The sequence below is a fragment of the Lynx canadensis genome, chromosome B1, assembly GCF_007474595.2.
Source record: "Lynx canadensis isolate LIC74 chromosome B1, mLynCan4.pri.v2, whole genome shotgun sequence".
Lineage (NCBI taxonomy): Eukaryota > Metazoa > Chordata > Mammalia > Carnivora > Felidae > Lynx > Lynx canadensis.
In genome coordinates this window covers 48,453,531-48,461,482 of record NC_044306.2, presented here as the reverse complement: position 1 = coordinate 48,461,482, position 7,952 = coordinate 48,453,531, and positions in this window count along the sequence as shown.

Genomic DNA, 7,952 nt, shown 5'->3' with positions numbered 1-7,952 from the left:
AGAGGCTCCTTTGTACCAGTTCCCTTGCTGTTGACCAGCTCTGTACCTGCTTAGGGGAGACAGGTTTTTTGCTGCCTGGGCTTCCCGCTTTAGGGAAGAAAGACATAAGATACGGTAATTTACATTGAGGTTTGGGGCGCAATATGTCAAAATGCTACCTATGCCGTGGGCATTGCATTTTCAAAGGGAGCATCTTATGGAGAAGGTGAAGCTTGACACCCGCTTCTCTGGTTCTCATCCCCGGATCCCAGAAAGTGGGTACATGCACCATCTTTGCGATTGCCATGCCCACTGAGGGGAGGGGCTTCTCTACCAGCGAGGGCAGACAAGCAAGACCCTTTCAGGCCTCAGCGTGGTTCTGTTAGTTTCTGCCCACAACCTGGGGCGGTGGTGGTAGTGTGTGTGTATATATAATTGTGTGTACTGTATATTTTTTATATTTGTATACATGTGCGTAATATTTGGTGGTGTTATTTGTCTCCAAGACAGGCTGTGAGAAACACCACACTAGTGGTAGAAATGAGGAAGTAGGGCCACAGGGGGCGTGGTTGGCAATGGAAGGAAGGAAAGGCTCCCGAAAAAGAATGGGCTGTACCTGGAGGAAGCAGGCAGGAAGGGCATTTGGGGCAGAGGGAGGAGCCTGAGCATGCCCCCGTGTGATGGAGGGTGCACTGGGGCCTGCAAGGAGCTGCTGGCCTCTCGCCCTGGGGTCCCATCCCCACCCCATTCAGTTCAAGGCCTTCCAGACCACTGAGCCGAGAGCAATTCATTTGTCTTGAAGGACAAACTCAGTGCCCTTCCTTTACTCTGATGCTGTGTTCTTTAGGTGTCGGTTCCCAAACAGCCAGGGGATGGGGACGCTGTCTGTCCACACTTGCCTTTTTGAGAGGCAGATGTAACCTTTTTGGTCCCTGGGCGGCTAACCTCTGTGATGGTTTTGCCCATTTGCTATAAATGACGATCTCTACCGCTTGGTTAATTATGTGATTACAGCACCCAGTGACAAGGAGAAAATTAAAAATCCATGCTGCATTTTCTATAACACTTTACAGCTCTATGCAAAAGAGGGCAAATGCAATTTAGCTGAGCTGTGGTGAACAAGAGCTGTTTCCTCTCCTTTCAGCCCCTCCCTCGTCTTCCCCGGAGAGAAGCTGTGTTAGCAGTTGACTAACGCAGGGAAGAGAGCAGGTGTGGAAGAAAACATAAATTACCATTATCCCTGACAATTCTGGACGGCGCCACCCGCAGAGAGGGCGCTCAGCCAGACTTTCCCCCCTAATTTCAATAAAGGCCAGGAAGTTGTGGGCTTTCAGTGAGTGCATTAGTGTAGAGCACAGATCCAGCCCGGGTTCCGCGTTTGATCTTTATTTCTTTATGTTCACCTGTTGTGATCGTGCCTCTTTGGAAACATCCAAGGCACTCAGATGGAGACTCAGTGCTCCAGCCCTTGGAGCCAAGAGTTTGCTGGGGTCTTCCTCCTGGTTCTGGTGTCTGAACGTGGGGGCAGGGCTCACTCTCTCGGCTTTAGGTTCCTCACTTATAAAATGGAGAGTTTTAAGATACATTTTTTTTTCTCGCATTATCTTACGTCTCAGAAATGCCCTTAGGACGGTATTTGAGCATGTGTCCCAGTTAACTGACTTTTTTTTTTTTTTTTTTTTTTTTGGTGTTCCATAAAATAGTAGTGGGTCTTAGAATTGGCATTTTAGGCCTGATAACAGAGGATACCATGCAGGTTTGTTGTAGGGATTTAAAGAGGAAATATCTGTCATCTGTGTGGCTCTGTATAGTATTGTTAGACTCCGGGGACATGGATTCTAATTCTGGCACTCTGTGTCACTGGCACAAGTTATTCAAACTTGGCACTCTCACCTGGAAAATGGGATTATCCCCCAGATCTCCTTAAGAGCTATCATAAGACAGGGTGCCTGGGTGGCTCAGTCGGTTAAGCATCCAACTCTTGATTTTTGGTCAGGCCATGATCTCATGGTTCGTGAGATCGAACCCCGTGTCTGGCTTTGCGCTGAGGGTGGTACCTACTTGGGATTCTCTCTCTCCCTCTCCGTCTGCCCCTCCCCTGCCTGCGTGTGTGCTCTCTTAAAACAAAAAGGAAGAAAGAAGAAAAGAAAAAAGAAGAACAAAAAAAGAATGATCCTAAGGCAGTCTTGGACTGAGGAGCTAAATGGGGAAGAGAGGTCAATATTATCTACACTGTCTCTGCTTCTTCAACACATGTTTGTGGATGCAAAGATTCACAGAGGATACAAAGGTGAAGAAAAGTGGGTCACAGAGATGGTTTATGATACACGGTCACAATAATATTAATATAATTAATATACACACATGTATAATGCACAGTTATACATTAATTATAAATAATAATACATACTATTATCACAAGATTAATATTACTACAAGATGAAGGGAATAGATGTGGTAATTGAGGTATAAAAAGCACTGTGGATAGAAGAAGAGACGATTTTAGCAGACAAGTCCAGGAAACATAACATTGGTTTGGAGTTGAATTATGCTTTCAAAAATGCAGAAATGAAGGAAATGGTCAATGGAACATGTTAACAAGCAGTAAGTTGTGCTCGCGAGAGGACATGGTGTCCAGTCTGACTCCAGGGTGTTTGGGGCGTTGAGGGGCCAAGCAGGGGACGGGCGGGGGGTACTGCTCACACAGCACCACTTCCTTCCTCCCAGCACTTTGAAGTCAGCTCTGACGTCTTTCCTTCTGTTTCCTCTGCCTCCCTCATGTGACCCAAGAATACCTTTTGTCAGTGTATGTCCCCACATATCAGGACTCGATTCACCTCTCTCCTTCTCTTTTGCTCCCACTCCGGTCCAGGCCACCATCGTCTCTCACTTCAATTTCGCGAGAACTTCCAATGGGCGTCTCCCTGCTTCGTCTCTTGCCCCAGATCAATCCCTTGTCCTCCGAGTAGCCAAATGGACCCACTTTGCCTACAGGACCGATGTGGTCCAGGCACTCTGCCCCCTCCTACCCTCACCTCATACCCCTCTCTCCCCCATGTACCTGAAGCTCTACCATTCCTGGTCTTATGGTTCCACCAGGACTTTGTCTTGGTTAGTTCCTATGTTTGACACATTCGTCCCCGAGAGGGTCACGTGGCTTGCTGCCTCTTACTCAGATCTCAGCTTAAATGTCACTTGCTCAGATGCCCTTCCTAACCACCCACCCTGAAACATCTCCCCTGCCATTATCTGTGATTCAGATGCCTTTTCCTTCAAAGCACTCATCGCCGTTTGAAATTTCGGTTTGTTTCCTTAATTTGTTTCCTTTCTACTGGCCTATAGAATTGGGAATCTTGACTGGTATTATTTTTCCAGTATCTCCCATACCCTGAGCAGTGCCTGACACGTAAAAGCTATTTATTGACTATGTGAGCAAGACTGCAACAACAGGGGGAGGCTAGGTTTTGCTGTGCTTGGGTGCCATGCTCCAGAGTCTGCGCTTTACTCAATAATCCAGGGGAGAGGTATTGAACGTGCATAGGAGTGGGAGAGGGGCAGACGGAGAGGGAGAAAGAGAATCTTAAGCAGGTTCCATGACCCTGGCTCCTGACCTGAGCCAAACTCAAGTGTCGGATGCTCAGCCGACCAAGCCACCCAGGCAGCCTTTGGCTTCTTTCTTTAGCTTTGTGCATAAGAAATAGCACTTGGAGGCTCATATCAGCGTACTGTGTTGGACATGAAACCATTAGAGCATTTATCACTTTCCAGTGTCCTTGCTCCCTCCCTGTGTCACTACCCTGTGAACTCTTGGAGGCTGGGGACGCATTCTTATTTCTCTCTTGGTCTCAGAGTCCGGCACAATGTAGGGCACAGAGCAAGCACTTCGTGTGCATTTGCAGAGTAAATAGATGTAGGAAGCAAACACTTTCAAGTGTTTTCAGAAGGCATTATCCTGAGTCGTTTCAGGTTGGCCTGTCGGCAAAAGCCCTTCTCTTGCAGACACCTTGGAATAAAGCGTTTGATAATCTGGGGAGGCTGAGGTAGAGACAAAGCGGTGATGAGTGAAAAGTTGGTGAGTTTTTCTTCTGGTTTCTTCTCTAGACTTTGACCTACTATTACAGAGCTTTTCGGGTCGTAAACGAAGAGACGTTTAGATCATTTCCCGGAGTGCTGAGAAGATATCTATGGTCATAATTCAGTATGTTTTATTTGGGGGAATGAGAAATTCTGTTTTCCTTTCATTTGTAGTTGCTAAGCTCTGAAGATTGCCAATTAGCCCTTGCCCTCCCTGGATGCCTTGGTGCATTTTTAAAATTCGTGGTTCTTGAAAAAACAAAGCAAACAACCCTATTATTTTCCTGCACTTTTCTATCTTTATTATAGCACTCTTCTAGTCCACCTTATATTATAGTCATTTGCTGGTGTGTCTTTCTTCTGTGCTAGATTGGAAACTATGTCAGGCAGGCACATGTACATTCATCTGGCACGGTGCCAGGTACACGGAAGGAGCTTAATTGATGCAGGTTGTGTTGTATTGGTTGTAATTGCGCATTAAGACCCTGAGAAGGGACTGTTTCGGTTTTTTCTGTTTCCTCGGGAACTTGGAGTTAATACCAGATTCTCCCCTCTTACTGATTGAGTTGAAAACATTTGTACACTGCCTTCAGTTGATTCCCAAAGATTATCTATCATCTATCTATCTATCTATCTATCTATCATCTATCTATCATTTATTTATCTATCTGTTCTGAAAATAGAGCCGTCTGTCCTGCAATAGACTGCTTTTTAGAAGCTGGGCAGTATCCTTGGGATAAGGCCTCCACTGGTATCTTCTGAGATGTTTGCCTTACTTTGCGACTTCAGGGATGTGGGGCAGGAGGTGTTTCCCGAGTCACTGTCAGTGAGGACTTCCATGGAGTTTTCCTGAGAGGAGACTATGTGTGGAGTAGAGGGTAGAATCAGACCTTAACGTGATTCTTCTTTGAAGAGTAAGTAGTGACAGAGGCTATCTGTAGCCTTGGGTTAAACTCAAGTCATATGGATGGATGTACAACCTAGCCCTGGCATAGGTACTCAGAACCCCCAGGAGATGGTGATTCAAAATCTTGAGAGGGCCTTGGAAGTCCCTAATGGGATTTCTGGAGCCACTACCACTAGAATACATATCCCCAAAGGTCTGATCATCTGGACTCCGTCAGGGCTTGGTCAGGCGGTGTCCTTTTTGTTTCCCTTCACTCGAGAGGAAAGTAGCAAACTGAGAGTGGAAAGACCACCTTCCAAACAGTAGCTTAGAGGGACCTGTGGAAGCCTGGGCAGATGCTGGTGGCAAAAGGTGGTCTTGGCTGCCTGTCTTGCGATCAGGCTGGAACTCGGGATTTAGTCTATACCTCCAGAAAAACCCTCAGGTTCCTTTACTCCACGAGTCCCAGTTTCTTTTTGGGATTTGGTTTTAAGTTTATGTTTCACAGAGCTAATTAAAGAATCATAGTGTTGATGTGTGGTTGGTGCCAGGGGCGGGGGGGTGGGGGGTGGAAGAGAAAGCTGGAGCCTCAGGGAAATGCATCAGAGTGACAGGAGGAAACAGACGGTGCACTTAAAAGATTCACAAAGGTGGTCCTGGCAGTTAAAAGAAACCCCTGTGAGCCAGCCGCAAGCCAGAGATCTTCAATGATAGCTCAGGAGGGAGATTTTCAAATAGCGGTCCATCGGGTGGCTGATAGTTTTGGATATCCAGAGAAAGCCACGACACTAGATATAACTGGCCACAGCATGGAGTATCCTACAGAATGGCACTTTTAAGAACGAACAAGTTTCTGATTCTGTCGAGATAAAGTAACATAAAAGAATTTTTGGGGCGCCTGGGTGGCGCAGTCGGTTAAGCGTCCGACTTCAGCCAGGTCACGATCTCGCGGTCCGTGAGTTCGAGCCCCGCGTCAGGCTCTGGGCTGATGGCTCAGAGCCTGGAGCCTGTTTCCAATTCTGTGTCTCTCTCTCTGCCCCTCCCCAATTCATGCTCTGTCTCTCTCTGTCCCAAAAATAAATAAAAAAACGTTGACAAAAGAATTTTTAAGTAAGTGGTCATATCAGTGATAGAGAAAGCGACTACAATCACATGAATTAAATCAATTCTGGAGACAGAAGGGAGATTACTTCCATCAGATTATTTAGTCTGGGTTGAACAGGCTCAATACTCAGAAGACGTACCAGGTGGTGATTTCTTGGTTTCTAGATGGTTTGCTAACCTGGATTGCCGAAGGTGAGGGCATTGGCCACAAAGCTCCCATTACAGTGATGAAACCCGTCTTATTCTTCTTGCCAGTGAAGCCTCTCTTAGAGCCTGGGAAAGGTTAGGGACAGCTTGGCACAGAGGCAACAGAATGGCCATCACACCCTATGGCTATAGTTCCCTGGAAGAGGTTGGAGAGCCCTTGGGGCAGACTAACAGGCAGCTATGAGAATTGCCCAGGGAGATGGTTGTGGGATTGTGGCTGTGGATTAAGGGGGTGGACAGTCTCAGCGTGAGCCCGCACTGGAACTCATTAGCTGTGTGGGGACACGCGATCCATGTTTATGCCTTGGATTCTGCACCTGTCAAGTAGGGATGATAAAGTTACCTCCTGCATGGGCTTTTTCTGGAGGAAAAAAAAAATAACATTAAGTATTATAATAGAGTAGGTGGCCACAAACTATAGCTTGTGGGCCAAATCCAGCCTGCCACCTGTTTTTGTAAATAAAGCTTTATTGGAACTCAGCCATACCCATTCATTTCATATTGTCTGTGGCTGCTTTCATACCACAATGGCAGAGCTGAGGAATTGTGACAGACACCATGGATCCCACAAAACCTAACATATTTATGGCCCTTGCCAAGAAAGTTTTCCTGACCTCTGTTAGGGGCTTCCAAAGGCAAGCATACAAATCAGGAGGAATGAGGCCACTAAACAAATGAGAAAGAGAATTTGCAAAGTGTCTTAAAGTTGGCAGATAAGAAGACTGGGGGACATATGTGGGGTGGTGAGGTTTGACTCCTAGCCCTCATTTTTTCATAAACACATGTGTCAGTTGTATTAAGAACACAGCCCTGCTGTGTTTTCCCCACCGCAGCACATATCTGGTGCCCAGAGTTACACTGCCTGTCTGTCTGAGCTCCCAGTTTTACCCTCCGCTGGGCAAGTGTGTCCACTGTTGGAGGCCTTCCTTGCTGTCCTCAGGCCTCTTACCCGTCTTTCCCTGATCATGGAATACAGTTGTATGTTGGGATCTTCCCAAGGATGGTAGGGAAGGAGATGCCAGAACAGCAGAGAGGGAATTGCCATTTTGTTTAACGCGAAGGAATTTTTGTTTATTGGGTTCAAATTAGCATGTTTCTGTGAACATCCCTCAGGCAGAAGGGACCCTGCCGCCTCCTAAAAAATCAGGGTACTTTCTGTGATCACGGATTTGGGCTCACTCTCAGGAATGCTCAGAAAATGCTTCAAATCTGAAGCCTTGGGGACAGGACAGGCTTTTGTGGTATAATTGGAAGAATTCATATAAACCAACTTTACCCAAAACATCCTGTTCCCTGTCAGGGGCTGAATGAAGCCCGAGGGTTGATACTTCACAGGTTTTGAAGTGTCCTTAGGAAGGAGAGCGGTGTTTTGCTGGTGTTTATAATACCCTGTCCCCGGGGGAGCTGTCTCCTAAACCAGCAAACACATTTGAAAGATTAGGGTCTTAAGATCACAAAAGGACAGGGCCAGTAACGTTGTAGAAATCATCCAACCACCTCCTCTTTGTGAGATGGAAAGAGAGGGCCAGAAATGAGAGGACGCCTACCCAAAGCCTTACTGTCAGTCACAAATCAATGTTCTGACATTAAAGAAGGTTAAGACAAAAGGTCTGGTTCAGTGGGACTTCCAGACCTTTAGGGGGCCTTGAAGGTTTTATTAGGAGATTTATGACTGATTTTCTATATTTACCTATGCTGACGT